The sequence below is a fragment of the Neodiprion fabricii genome, chromosome 3 (assembly GCF_021155785.1).
Source record: "Neodiprion fabricii isolate iyNeoFabr1 chromosome 3, iyNeoFabr1.1, whole genome shotgun sequence".
NCBI classification, from domain to species: Eukaryota; Metazoa; Arthropoda; class Insecta; order Hymenoptera; family Diprionidae; genus Neodiprion; species Neodiprion fabricii.
In genome coordinates this window covers 6,792,186-6,806,269 of record NC_060241.1, presented here as the reverse complement: position 1 = coordinate 6,806,269, position 14,084 = coordinate 6,792,186, and the positions used below count along the sequence as shown (strand labels likewise).

General features: G+C 39.1%; 1 protein-coding gene across 3 annotated transcripts in view; it reads right to left on the bottom strand.

Moving 5' to 3' along the window:
- The window catches only part of LOC124178052, a 106,345-nt gene that overhangs the window by 4,459 nt on the left and 87,802 nt on the right, over nucleotides 1-14,084 (bottom strand). The window lies entirely within an intron of this gene.

Here is a 14,084-nt window from a genome sequence, read left to right as displayed (position 1 = left end):
GCCTTATACATGCAGCTGCCTCGGACACCGGACCTCGACACGCTGCATTCAATGCCCGACGAACCAATCCTGAGTCCTGGCCAAGAGATCAATTTTACTGCCTAGAATGCATAGAAACGCTCTACGGTAGTCTGGACTGTGGCCCAAAGGTCTTGGAATGCACTATAAGCGATACTTAATTCATTTCAGATGGTGATAATGTATGGACCATGTCCGTGGGCCACGGGCAGTATAAAACCGTATTAGGTAGATTGGGTCCCTCTACCTGAATTCAGGATATATGCATTTCATTTTCAAGTAACACTGTGCATGCTGGATATAGCTGATAACAGTTTCAGGCTCATTGTTAGTAAAATTCACAAAACAATTCATCAATAAGTCAAAAGATGGAAATCTTCCCGCTTGTTCTTTCAATCCTGCGAGTCATTCCATAGATATATTATATCTATGGTCGCGCGATGTCCGCGATCATTCGAAGCGACCACACATCGAGCTGCTGGACACTTCCTGCATGTAATCAGCTTACGGGTGTGAAGAGAATCGAGAACACGCCGACAGGTACGATTCCAAACTGTCGATAATGGACTGAGCCGAGACTCATTAGTATATCATGTCATCGCAAATAACGTCAATTTATATGATCGAAATCCTTTGCTCGCCACATGCATGCGTAGGCAAAATTTTATCCTCGATGTGATCTGATATTCGAATAATTACCCAGAATTCATCATTTGCTCATCAGTCTGCAAATGGGATCCTATCTTCTCGCTTTCGACATGTGAATAAGTGTGGAAATTAGATTTCCTTCGTGGGATGTGACGAAATATCTCGCAACGACTTCATCCGTCACATGTAAATCGGTGCAAAAGCACCGAGGCCTGATGGCACAAGAAGATCATAACTGCGGTGATGGATGATGAGGTCGTTATCGGGACTTGATGAACGCTGGTAACAGGTTCGCACGTACTTGTCAATGATTTTCACGCTATGTTAGATTTTCTCGATGCAATTATCCGCGCAGCACACATATGTCAGCTTTCGTAATGTGGGCAAAATTTGACGTTATCCAGACGGTTAAGGCTTAACACAGACATGTGATCGGCGTATCTCGAGGACCCAGCATAGAATAGACGTTGTTATCTGAAATGGCACCGATCAGAGTTCAGTTGTTGAACGGAACCAGGAAACTCGGCAACTCGCAAAACGAAATATGTTCAACGACGCTGGAGACGAAGTGAGCTTATTCTTATTAATGAGCTTCCACGTTCAATACTTCGTATCGGACATCGGGCATGCGGTTTCACATTTCGTAACGTTAACGCTCCGAGAACTCTTGGCGATTGATACCAACGCAGAGAGTTCGAGCAGGCAATGAAACTTAATTGACGACTTTTCTACGGCTTGTATTTCAAACGAGCACGCCGACTTTCAGTGACATTCATTCGCTCAGCTGAGAAATGTGATTACACATATATTTTGTGGCTCTCTTTAATCCTACGGGTGCACATCATACCTTTCACCGTTCAACGCCGTTCTCCGTTATTCGACAGACACTGGATTGCGATTGGAGAACATGAAATGGTAGAAACCCGTTTCGTTCATGTTACTGCTTTCCGAATCGTCAACATTACTTTTTGTCTTCAAGGAGCATCAAAAATCAATTTTCGATGCTTCAAAAGTACTCCAAGTACTTCTCGAAATGGACTTCCATGTATTATAACTTGCGAACTATCACGCATTACGGTTTTTAATGAAGAACCAATCGCCGAAACAAAATAGTCCCTGATCAACTGGCCGTCCTTTCTTGAAGCCCAATGACTCGCGGACTGTCGAAGACATGATCTGATTGGGGTTACCAAGAGGTGCTGAAGGTCGAAGCAAGGAGGAACCTGGCGCAGTCGATATCGGGACCCCGCGTGAAATGCAAATATGTCGCCCCTCGAGAGAGAAACACCGAGAGAGAGAGAGAGAGAAAGAGAGAGCCGAGGTACCACATGCACTTATACAACCATGCACCACTTCCCGGAGCTTGTCGTCGATTAGACAGGAATGTGCTTTCCTAGTCCTCAACGATCTCGACGGGGCAGAACGAGTCGTCAAGCAGCTCGTTCTCCGATCATCTACTGATCCGCCGGGAATATGTCCATCGAAGAAATTGGAGCGCGGCTGGTACTCAGACATCGATTCTGATTCTGAAGTTCGATATCGCCAATTTGCGACGCACGTTGGAATCTCGGCACTCGTATTACGGGGACATGATGGTTTTTTATGGATTTTTACGACTTCCATGCTGATTTTGTCTAGATGTCCATGCTTTTTGAATGTTATTGAAAATATGTTTCTCGATTCATCGCAAAGGGAAACAAATATACCCTGACCTTACCCCAGTCTTTACGCTGCATTTTCGAAAAGATTTTAACAATTAACCTCAACGATTTTGTTTCAAAAGATACGAAAATAACGTGATAACCTCAACATGGTTTGATATCTACAGTTATAAAACATTATGTCTTATAATTATAGAGTGTATGTTCACGAAACGTCAGTATATAATATTAGGCTGTCCATAAGCTGTGTAGCTCCATTTTGTGAATAGCCCCTATGATTGCAATTATTTACTTTATTGTAACAAAGTCCGATTAAAGTTGGAATTCAGAATAATGAGACTGGTAAGCCCTGTTTGTTCCATAATTTTTCAAACGATACTATTTGATCCATTCATGTTCCAAACTTGAAAAAGTTTTACGCTAACACAAAATTTGGCCCACTTACTACTTGACAATAAAAAAAATCGAGGGTTGTACCATTGTAAGTTATTAAGATTAGTAAGGGTGCTTGAGAAATTGCGATTGATCTTGATCTTCATCTAATCGCGAGGCTTTTATCGTAATGAACATAAATTAGTGGGGACGTGGTATATCGGATTTAGCCTGGGACGCAGCGTATTCTGCTTGCAGCAGTGAAATTGGCTTCGTTTATGAATTGTATTAATCGCGCGTGCGCTGCTGAGGTTATACTTTGCAAGTTGGAATTGTCCCGAGTTTACAGTTCAGGCCAGAAGGGTTATTTCATGCGACAAAGAAGCAGCGATTGGCTTTCACCGGAAAAAAATTATTAAAAAACGGTGAGTCGAGAACGTGGCGAGTTCCACAATATTTACGAAGCCGTCAATGCACCGGGAGTATCATTAGCATAGCCTTTGTGTGTTCAGGAGAGAAGAACTTACGAAGAAGAAGAAGAAGAAGGAGAAGAAGAACAACCCAAAGGTAAAGGCGATTTCAACACTTGGTTCGCTTCGCCATTATCGGACGACACCGATGTGCTTCTCATTATATTCTCCAGCAGGGCGATTCCTAACGACCATAAAAAAAATCCCGACATCCATTTCTTTCGCCTCATCGATACAACGCCGATGATCGTTCCTCATGCTTCGGGCTTCGTTTCGCACCTCGCTCGCTTCAACACCACGTGTCTCTCATTTTCAGGCATCTTATTTGTGAGCCATTAACTTTGCGGATACGTTCAGAGACTTCCGTGAATGGTAGACGAGGTTCGGCGCGTGGGTGCGTTACAGTATCACGTAAAATATAAGGCACACCGTATAAACTGTATTGGCAATTAGCCAACGATTTAATGATAGTACGAAACTTTATAGCAGCCCGATCGCGAGGCCATCGAACGGTTTAACTTCTTCGTCGCTTGAGCGTCTTTTCCACCAAGTATCATCGTCTTAATGTAATTATTCAGTCGGCAGTCTCACTTATCACAAATTTATTACCAAAAATCTTTGCGTTGGCAAGATCTGTTTCAAAATTTGTTGTGGCGTCATGGCCCAACTTACTGTTTCAGTACAATCAGATCTGGAGATCGGTCTTAAAAGAAGTGGGAAACGCATATTGAACTAGTTGTAAGAGATGCATGTAACTCATTCTCTTCGTGAAACGATTCTCGATTATAATCCTTGTATAGGGTGTCAAATTTGTTGCTTTTTAACTGCCGAATAGACAAAAAATATGGCCTTACCTGAACAGAATGTGAAATGATCATGAATGAAGAAAACTTCAATTCTGTTTCTGGTCATGGTTTTAGACGATTTTTTTCAATAATCGAAATTACACTCATGTAACTAATCACGAATAGCATTACGATCATAGTATTGAAATATTCATAAATCACGATCACTTTGTTGCAAAATAAATTTGTTTGTAATGTCTATCAACTCGTGAAATCAAAGAGTCAGAGTCGAATCATCAAGATTTGTACTTCACAAGTAGATAATACAATGAAATTTTTTTGCATATTTTCAAGTGAATCAAATGGTCTCTAAACACATCTTCCAGTCGATCAAACAAAACCATGGATCTGCGTAACGAGTATGAAATACGTCGAAAATAGTAGAAGACCAAAGAGGTGATCTGTCGAGGAAGTGTCTCTTGAAATATTGGAAAGGTATTGGATCAGAATGAAAAAAAAAAAAAAATAAAAAATAAAGAAATCCAGCAAAACGGTAAAAAATTAGAACGAACGTTAGATCCAAGAGCTGCTGTGCAGGTATAGAGCCATTCGAATATAATTAAGAATTTTCACCCAAACAATTTATAAATATACAGTAGCCGCACGTATGGCAAGCGGTAACTATTTAGTGCCACTTTAAGTGTCGGTAATAACAGGGATTTTTTTTTTTCTCCCCGCTCCGGTACACAATGAATACCACCGTCTGTACTTCTACATAGTAACATTACCGAGTTGCGGCATTGAAGCTCCGTCGTTCAGTTGCGGGTACGTAGCACTGTACGTATGTATAGGAAAACGTACCTATGGAACTGTCTCTCTACGTTCGTCTCTGCCGGTGTCTGCGATGCCTCTAGGCTGTTTAGACAGTGAACTCTCGCCGTGTGTTGTGATTGACATATATCAACATTTACTTAGTCGCGTTGCCGTTCCGTGCTTGCGTGCTTTCGTGCTTGCGGACGCGCATGCGTGCTTGGTTTTACCGAACTCGTGAGTGCCCCGAAGATAGCCGCGCGTGGTTTTTCACATCGGTACCTGTGCAGCTTTCCCTAAGTCGTCTTTGCTTGTCATCCCCTTCGGAATGATTCGTTGCTTATCGTCGTTAGCAGACACTGCGTGAAATTATTACACGGATTTACCGACGCCAATGTTTGGTCAACGAACTTTTTGCCTTCGCAAAAAATTATGCAACGAAGGCTGAAAAACGACATTAAACTTCATCGAGCTGGTAGAACTGGATTTTATCCAATGAACATCCTTTGAGTACATAAAAAATTTAAAGTAGGGGTATACAATTTTGTATCGCAACAATTTGTAACAGATAACAATATTTCAATAACTTTTGTAACGTAAGTTGGATATAATTTTTCTAATTTTGTTGTACATTGCAAATCCGATTAAGGCGAGTGTATTAAGAACTGATTTACGATTGAAACGAACCGAACAAAGGTAGTGAAAAGTAGACAAATCGTTCTACGATAAAGAAAAATTTTAAGCATTCCTTTCGAAGATTAAAATCAACCGTTGAATGAATCCCAAGTCTGACGATTTTGAAATCTTCGTCATTCATACTCGGTTTGGTTGAACATGGAACTTTTTATTTCGTCGATATTTGGCTAAGGAAACATGCATGATTTAAAAGGTATTTGCTTTTTATTCGACGACTCGTACAATTACCCAGCGAAAGAAGGAAGAAAGTCTAACGCATCGTCGTATAATGATGACATATAATTATCCGCTGCAGGTAAACAAATCAAACCAATTATAATCGACGACAAGTGTAATCCTTGGCATTAGCATCCGTGCAGTCGTCGAGTTGCTAATATCGTTGAATAATTTATATAAATTTTCAATCCCTAATGAGATGTTAGAAATTAGAAATTAAACGAGTCTCCATTTACGCGTAGGTAGGTACGTACACACGTGCTAGTCGAAGCGGCATCGAGGTATCGTAATATCCTCGTAACAGCCTGAGACGAGTGTTTGAAACGCGGCGTTTTACTTCTGTGCAGCATCCTCGAGGACTTCGCACAGCAAATATCCTCGCCTATCCTCGCGAAATCGCGCAGCTGCTGCACCGCTGCTCGACGAATGAATTAATTACATACAAAGTGTTTGGAAAAGTGACTTTTTATATTATCTAAAGAAATTCATATTATCTGCAGCCACACTGAGAAAAATTTCGCTTGTTACAGTAACTAGGAAAAGTCAGTAAAACAGGTATCGTTGAAAAAAAAAAACTGTTTGAATATTGTTGGAATTACGAAAAACGAGGTACGCGTATCCATTTTAATCCTTTTTTGGGTAATCGCAACGCAAAATCAGTTTGTGATGTTTATACTCAACGAGGCTTTAATGTCAATTTATTGTTGCACAAGCATTAAATTTTCGCAACAGTTACAAGAAAATCTAGTAACAGCGATCGTAATGAGAAGGAATAGTAACGGATACTAGACTTTCTGTTAACAGCTACAAAACTAATTTTAATTTTGTACCTAGAACTATATTCTTCAATTGTGGTAAAATATGAAAATATTTAAGGACTGAGCGGTGACCGGAATTAAAAATTTCTCTCAGTGCAGGCTGGCAGATAATTGATTTAATATAATGCCCACATTGCGCGCAATTCGTAATTGTCCTTGGTGTGTTTATTCCATTGTAGTGTAACCGCGCAGATTATGCATTAAAAAAACGCGAGACTGTTTGACGCGTGGTAAAAAATTTCCATCCGATAAGATTGAACGTTTGTTGTTATTTGAAATGAAAAAAAAAAATAAATAAATAAAAAAAAAGTGATCGGTACATAACCTCATACGTATGTATATAGTGGATAAGTCGTATACCTATTCGTATGTAAAACCGAGCATAGAGGTGATAAAATTCTTTCTCACGCGACTCATCAACTGGTACTAAAAATAAAACTCGAGTGAGTGAGATGCCGATCTGATCAAATTCGAGTGATTAAAAATCGAAATTTTGAGATTTAGCTTACCCGTTTTATTTCAACGAAGCGTTTACGTTCGATTTTCTCTTCATTGTCGGGGGATAGTTTTGGATACCGTTGGATTGTATCACCGTCTACTGTTATTATACACCTTAGACCAATGGTCTAGATAAGAAAAGTTGTTATCAGGCTCATCTGGCTCTGTGACGTAACGATTTCAATTATACGACCTACTTCGATACTTTGCGCCAATTAGGAGATACACGGTTTGTCTAGTGAATTGTTATTGTTATTGTTATGTATGTATACCTGTACGTGTACGATATAAGCAAGGTGACGAAGTAACGACGCGTGAACTAAATTCACGTGATATCGGGACACGTTTTACATTCGGTCCGATGATAATAATTAAGTTAATTGATCGCATTCCATAAATCACAGACATTCTGCGCCTGCGGGAGCTCCGATCCCAGTAATTGCCACAAATTAACGTTACTCTTGTCGGTTCAACCCGACGAGTATACCTGTATCTTCATGCTTGAAACTCGTTTTGTCTCGCATGGAAATCGTAAACAGTTGCATAAAATTACTCCCCTGGTTCAACATAACGATCACTCATTCGGTTAATGAAACCTTTCGAGAGTATTCGGTTAACCCTGCAAGCGACAAACTCTACTCATTTAGGATGAAGCTAAATTCAAGACTGTATTTGAAAATTTCACTGTTTTATAATCATTCACAGAATTCAGAATCAGAATTTTTTATTACATTTTCGGATTGAAGATAGTAAAATTTTCACTTTTAGTAGAACATTTTTTTTTCAAATTAACCCCTGTCCCCGCAATTCAGTGAATAAAATTTTCAAATCGTTACGAAATATCGATTGTACAAAGGACTATTGAAACAAGTATTTGCTTGGGTTTATCTTTTATTTTTCTTCGCAATGATGAGACATCTTTTCGCACAAAGCATAAAAAATTTTACCGAAAACACTTTTACAACAATATTGCTACGATATCTCGAAAACGTTTAGATTTTTTACTTGAAATTGATACGGCTTATCCATATAATATGTCTTCATTAATTCATTGCTGCATTTAGTTTGAATTTATTCCCCCAACTCTCGTCTTTAATAATGTTTACGTTTTGGACAAATTCAATTTTTTTTTTACATTCCAATCCTTTACCGAAAAGTTACTTTGTGTTACTTTGAATTGTTAAAAAATTTACAGATCTGCTAAAAAAATCCTTTGGCAAATAATTGTGCAGATTTATTCAGTCTCGGGTAATTTATTTTTCAATTTCATCCCATTTACTTGACGAGGATATGTGACTGCTATTTTTTCAAGGTATCCGCAGTGAACATCGTTGGCGGTTATAATGGCCATTCCCCGGGTCGATTTTTCACGGTTTTACTCGCTCGTTGAGTAGCCGGTATGCGATTTGCATACGGAGGTAATTATCGCATATTGGTGCAATAACGATTGCCATTAACGAGTATCGCGATATCAACCTATACTGGTTTGATAATGAGAAAGTAATAAGTCTTTGAAATTGCCTCGGCTCATTTCAATCCGAAGAATAAACGCAGAGCGCAGCTTTTGCCGCGTCGCGTTGCGACGCTAACTTGGATAGGTACTAATCAGTTAAGTAGCAATACGTGTAGCCGTAGATATCTGTTCCTATCCAAATATGCGCAGTACCCGTGGAAGGCTTGCGTACCTGAACGTCGCATGCCGCGTATTGAACATTCGACGCAACGGGGTAACAAACTTTGAACAAAACAAAGCGAAGCAGCTGAACTGAGCAAATTTTGTGTCCCCTCTCATGAATGTATAGATAAAATTGTACGTTATTCTTCGAAAGCTTTGATTCGACGCTTCGAATGACAACCATTTGAAAATCAAACATATCTCTGAATGTTTTTAAAAATTGGACTCAAAAGCGTTCCAACATGACAGAACTTTTGTTGAGAAATTTAAGAAAAGAGCGAAAAAAGTTACATTTTTTCTGGAGTCTTTTTCTAAGTTTGAAAATTGGAAAATCCGAGACGATATATGGGAATGAAAATTTTAATTACCTTTTTGAATGTTCTTTGTTTTATTAAACGGCGAGTAACTTAAACGCAGTGAAAAAGAATCAAATTGCAACCATTTGAAAAACCAACATGTCACGTCACTTCGTGACATCAACATATCTCTGAATGTTTTTAAAAATTGGACTCAAAAGCGTTCCAACAAGACAGAACTTTTGTTGAGAAATTTAAGAAAAGAGCGAAAAAAGTTACATTTTTTCTGGAGTCTTTTTCTAAGTTTGAAACTTGAAAAAGCCCAGACGATATATTATGAGAATGAGAAGTTTCAATTACCTTTTTGAATGATCGTGCGAAAGTATTTGATCGCTGAATATTTTTTCTTTGTTTTATTAAACGGCGAGTAACTTAAACGCAGTGAAAAGGAATCAATTTGCAACCATTTGAAAAACCAACGAACATATCACGTCACTTCGTGACTTCAACATATCTCGAAATGTTTTTAAAAATTGGACCCAAAAACGTTCCAGCACAAGACAGGACTTTTTTTGAACTATTTAAGAAAAAAGCGAAAAAAGTTACATTTTTTTCTGGAATCTTTATCCAAGTTTGAAACTTGAAAAATCCCAGACGATATATTATAAGAATGAGAAGTTTCAATTATCTTTTTGAATGATCGTGCGAAAGTATTTGATCGCTGAATATTTTTTCTTTGTTTTATTAAACGGCGAGTAACTTAAACGCAGTGAAAGAGAAACGTTTATTCGCAAAAAAACAAAAAAAAATAAAAAAACCAGACAAAGTCAGAGCAATAACGTGACAAGAATCGAGGTGAAATATGTCGAGAAAATGGGATCTCGAAAGCGTTTAAAACGAGAGTGGAACGTAAGATGAAAATATCGCGGAATCAATGAGAAGGGTGAAATAAAGGAGTGATGATATCTCTTCTGCAGCAGAATTTCAAACTGTATATATATATATATATATATATATATATATATATATATATATATATATATATATATATATATATATATATATATATACGGTTGTGAATTTACACGGAGGAAGCATTGGAGTGGTATCGCTGACTCGAATAAAGGACCTCTTTGGAAGTGGCTGAAACCCGGCGGCGAGATACACCCACGACTCACTAAATCACTCAAAAGATACGGCGTCGGATGAGGCGAGCCTTCCATGTATAATCCATTCGTAATATATTATTTGAAAATTGTTTTAAATTATAGGCTTCACGGCTGGGATGCCATCGGTGATAATAGAAGAGCGTTTGCTCCTCGACAGTATCATCCTACAAAAACCCTGCTGTCTGAGGATCCTGGAGAAGAGTGAGTAGAAAGTGCGAGCTGAAATGCTTTCCTTGCTTTTTTCTTTTTGCCTGACATCGCTGCGCTGCTCTCGGCTTTTAGTGGGAAAAAATTATGCCGATCTCTTCTGCGTCCAATTCAGGGTTCAACGATTTTTAGCGTCGGTTGACAGACGACGGAAACTCGGAAACGTTCTAATCGCGATTCAATTCAAGTTTAGAGATAAATTTTCTCGGATGATTTACGATTTACTTTTCGATAAAACTGGGACCCTTGAAATTTTACGAACAACTGACACTTCTTTCCATCTCTCAGTTTTTTTTTATTCTTTGTTTCATTAACTGCTCAAATGATCAAGCAATTGAATAATTTATGATTTTCTGATTTCATTTAGTTTTATGTCTCCGTGTTAAGTCTGATTTTTGTCCGGACTTCTGTTTCCGCGACGTTTACAAACTCAGGATTAAAACAAACTAGATTTCTGACTAAACATTTAAATTGGGCCCGTTTGCTGCGTTGTTAACATAAAACATCGATTCATGCATTCTACAATTTTGTCAATTCTTAGTCATTATTCGCTGTCTTTTTGTTTTCTTTTTGTTTCAATAACGGATTACAGATATACTCAAAGTATTTGAAAACCAGTTTTTAATCCACGTACTGCACACATGTATACGTCAATAACAAGCAACTTCATTACGTTCAACATACTATCAACTAATATAATTGGTTGTAAGAAACGAGCTTCAAATTCCGTTAGCATAGCCAAGTTTCGCTCGCAAAGCGATTACTTTATATCTTAATTTCTATCGTTAAATAAATATTCGCGAAAGGTCAACCGCGAGTCCCGATGTTACGCCCATTTTTACGTCCGCACTTCCGCGGCTTCGGCTTTTTTCGACAAACGATAATCGTCATCTGCTGAGGTAAAAATTCAGGTGAAACGAAAAAATAAGGAGAACAACGAGTGAATTAAACTTAGTTTCGATGATCCTGAAGAACGATAAGACTCTTCGAAACGAGGGCGCTTTTATGTCGTTACGATATTTGGTAATTTTGTTTCTCTTTTTCCGGCTCATTTTTTCCCTTACGAATCTGTCTCTCGGTACCTGATCTCGACCAGATGTATAATTTATAATACCAGCGATGAGATCCTCGAGTAATCCCTGCCAATTACCGAGTTTCCCACCAGCAAGAATCCAAGGAAACGATGATCATCGATGCGATCGATTCGCCGAGCGCATTAAGCGGATTATTTATCGGAAATATCGGCGCCAGTAAATGATTAGCATATTAATATCGCGTTGCTGAATTGGCGCCGCGTTTGCGGTGCGAAAAGGAATAATTGATTGCATTATACGTTAATAATTTGTTTGAAAAAAGAAATGTATCCTAATCCCTATAATCACGCCCACTGTCGGCGAGCCGCGAACAGTTGTGTCGAATTGGTGCAGAGCTTGTAACAAGATAATAATCGAACGTGTCCGCGTGTCTGTGACAACCGATAGACACGCGCATTATACCTGCGGCTGCCAATAATAATATTTATCAATATCCAGGGCATGCGGATAATCACTCATGATACTGCATTGGCATGTAGCACATATTATGTAGATAGCTAAGGTATGCGCGGTGCGATAGACACTTTATCTATAAAAAGATTGAAAAACTGGCGGCAGTTATTCTTGCACTTTCATCATTTGTTGATTTTTATTTTTTTTTATTCTTACTTCGCCAATTTGCGAACAATCCGGCAACTGAATTATCATCCAGCTCTGATTCGAACGGAACCTAGTAATTGTCGACATTGTGCAATTTGGAAAATTCAGATTAACTCGCAGTTATTCTGGTCATTATCTGACAAAATCGAATAGCTGTAGTCTGCACAAATCAAAACATCTGCTTTTTTGCAAGCCTCTTGAAAATCTGTATGGTTGGGTGCATAATAGTTGAACAAAAATAATATGAATTATCATTTTTTCAAATAAAAAATCATATATCATTCAGTTTTGGTAGATTTACTTCCGAGCGGAGCGTCGGAGTGATTTTAACTGTCGAATAATTTTGAATGAAAAGAAATTTCGAAACGTATACATAAAATCGCAGCTCTTCGGAATAACTGTAAACAGAAATCTTATCGAATTCTTTTGTTCGTACGAAAACAGGCCGGAGCTTCCTAGCTAATTAACAATTTCGCACCAGACCAACGATAAACACCCGATTTTAATCGAATTCGATATGAAATTGTTCAACCGACGAATGTTAATATTTACGCTTTTAAATAACCTCCATTAATTGTCGACAAACAATAAATTAAATTATACACGCAATAACGAGTTGAAAAAATTTCTAAACCGAATCCAGAGTTTAGTTATTCCACATTGAATTTCGACCTCGCACCTGGACGTGACACATAACACATGCCGGTGACAAGAGATGGGTTTGCATTAAACTCGATTGCGATTTGATTCTTGTTTAAAACGGCATTGTAACGACGACACGACGAATGGTAAACGAGTATCTCGATCGGACCTCCTGCGAAGCAATTTGCATCTCAGCTCAAGACGCGGCAACACGACGGTTGAATTGTCCCGAGATGTTGCGTTGACGTAGCTGATTGTAAGCCATCTTAGATTGAGTGAGTTGCAATTTGTAAACCTTCAACCGATCGCAACAACTGCTCAAGAGTCTCTGTCACGACGTTGCGTACCTGCAAGGACTTCAACCGAAGTGGCTCAAGCCTGCATTCCAGTCCCAAGCACTGTTGAACTGAAACTTTTTCATAGCGGGATAACTTTCTGTTACACCATGTTTCGCCACCGGTAAACAGTCGATTGGGAAAAATAGTATTTAACGGACTTTGATACTTCAGAGATTGAAAAAATTCTACCTGGATCGCAAGGGATTGTAAAAATTTTATACAACAAGACTTTTCAGGGCTTCGCCGGAGTCGTCGGAAAGATTTTGTTAAATGGGTAAGAGATGACTACGAAATACGTAATTACAAACAGCTCGTTAGTGTGAATCTGGGATGGAAAGAATGAGTGAGAGGGCATTGCGCAAGTCTCTTTTCTTCGTACGAACCGAAACAAAATTACCATCCATTCTCTACTCCCTCGAAAAAAAACTCGGCTCACGATGTGGAACTTTCACGCACCAAACCATTGAGCATCGTGTTTTAAATTACACTTATCTGGCGATGATGAGAAAATGTGACAAAGTCGTAGACGCCTGGAGAAGCACCCCGAGTCGTAAGGTGCGCGGTTTATCTCTTTGCGCCTGACAGGGTGAATGAAATCTGAAATCTACAGCTCTATTCTGCCTCCAGTTCACCGCGTACGCGAGTCTGGCTTCATAACACGCTAATAACACTCTCCGCAGGGGGCATTTGTGCTCATTATACTCACTCGTATCCGCTGTTCTACCGGGCAGACTGATTGCTTCTAGCCTTCATCCTCGTACGACGGATCTGAATGAAAGGATCTCCTAACTGCCGAGCACCGAACGGTTAATTTGCTACTGTAAGTTCTCCGTGTGAGAATTTGTGGTTGTTCGGAACTTGATAGTGGCCAGAAACCATTTTGAAGAAACTTGATACTCGAATGTGTCCGTACAGTGACTTGACGTGGAGCTGTTTATAATGAGGCCAGAGGATTCATTGCCACCCCCCGAAGTGAAGATTCTGTTCTTGTAAGAGATTTCCGTATTTCAGAATTACAGGTACCAAAAATGGTGGTTTGCCCCATTAGCCACGCCTTGTGACTGAAATTGC